At 38.5% G+C, this 1,684-nt stretch overlaps 1 protein-coding gene across 1 annotated transcript in view; it reads left to right on the top strand.

The window, feature by feature from the left end:
- The first annotated feature begins 1,415 nt into the window (after positions 1-1,415).
- LOC112071514 (lysophosphatidic acid receptor 6-like) overlaps positions 1,416-1,684 on the top strand; it is a 16,582-nt gene continuing 16,313 nt past the window's right edge. The window contains exon 1 of the mRNA XM_024138961.2: positions 1,416-1,503. The gene's annotated coding sequence lies outside the window, so the exon portion shown is untranslated. The remainder of the gene's footprint in view (positions 1,504-1,684) is intronic.

Below are 1,684 nucleotides of genomic sequence, written 5' to 3'. Positions count from 1 at the left end.
CCTACCTGCTGCATTTTTATAGTGCTTAAACCTGATTGGTGTGTCTACAATTTAGCAATCATGTGTTTGTGCACCTGATGGCTGTGTTTAACAGATTGGCTCATAGGTGTGGTAATTTGACAGTCAGTGCTTTGGAATTGCAAGGAAGTGACATCATGATATACTTCTGTGTCTGATGTATACAAGTGTGTTTAGTGTTTTGCAAATCACTGTGTGTAATGTTTTGCAAATAGTGTGAAGCTGACAATGTGCTTACAGTTGTGCAAATCTAGCCTTGTGTTTTGCTCCTTGAGTGTAAGGTTTTGCTAATTGTGGGAAAAGTGAAATTTGAGTGTGTAAGCAATCGTAAAAAACTGTAACTTTTCCCACATAGTAATAGAATGGTCTAGTCACACATATTATGGAATTATGACTGTTAACACATTTCATACATCTATATGATTTCAGGGTGGAATCCTTTAGTCATTACTTTAAACATATAAATTCCTTTATCAGCTAGCTAGATAAACAGAAAGCAGAGCTAGCAAACTTAGTTAAAGTTAGCTAAATAAAACTGTCTGAGGAAAATACAGTAAGTAGCTAGCAATGTCAATATAAAATTAATATAAAAACAGATTAAATTATTATATGGTTCTCAATCAGAGGCAGGTGTTAGTCATTGTCTCTGATTGGGAACCATATTTAGGTAGCCTGTTTTGTGTTGGGTTTTGTGGGTGGTTGTCTTCTGTCTTTGTGTCTATGCACCAGATAAGACTGTTTCGGTTTTTCACATTTGTTGTTTTTGTAGTTTGTAGTGTTCACATTGATTTTCATTATTAAACATGATGAACACTAACCACGTTGCGTTTTGGTCCGATCCCTGCTACACCTCCTCTTCAGACGAAGAGGAGGAAATCTGCTGCTACAATATGAAGACAAATATATAGTAAATAAATAGTGTTCTCTTTCGAGACGTTTCGGTCCCCTGGAGCAGCAGGTAGCCGGTTGTCACCGTCAAAATCACCGTCTTTTGCGCAACAGAAGTTAGAACTCATCGAATCCCATTGTGACGTAGAGAGGGACACTATTTGGCCGGGGGGACATTATTTGACGTGTCAGGCCCTTGATAGGAACCGTAAAAGAGAGGCTGTGTGTGTGTGAATGCATTGAGAGCTTCCCCTTATAAACGCAGAAAAGAAACAGTCAATAATATCACAGACAGAGAGACATACATGTACAACACAGATATAGAGTGAGAGAAGAATGAGAGAAGATATGGAAAAAGAGAGCAGAGAGAGAGACAGAGAAAAAAAGAGAGGTGTGAGAAAAAAAGAAGAGTTAGGCGATGGAGAGAGAAAACGAGAAGAGCGATTGAGAGAGGGACTACTCCTTCTTTGCAGACTGATGATTCAGACCTTGTCTGCAGTTCAGAGAGGTAAGAGAGAGGAACCAAGGTACCGCTATTTACTGTAGATCTCAAGAACTTCAGAAAGAGAATCTCCCACTCACAGAATCATCAAACAGGTGAGTTCCATTCCATGCAATCACTATTAGCTGTGTATGACTATAGTATTTGTATGTACCAACATCATATTCACTCAACACTGGTACTGTATGCTTCCAAACATCAATGATACTTTGTAACTGCATCAATAACTGCAGATGAGGTAGAAATGATAACTTCATCTGTGTGTGTTTTTGTGTT

The sequence above is a fragment of the Salvelinus sp. IW2-2015 genome, unplaced genomic scaffold (assembly GCF_002910315.2).
Source record: "Salvelinus sp. IW2-2015 unplaced genomic scaffold, ASM291031v2 Un_scaffold1627, whole genome shotgun sequence".
NCBI classification, from domain to species: Eukaryota; Metazoa; Chordata; class Actinopteri; order Salmoniformes; family Salmonidae; genus Salvelinus; species Salvelinus sp. IW2-2015.
Note: the sequence above shows the minus strand (reverse complement) of the source record. Positions and strands in the feature narration are given on the sequence as shown.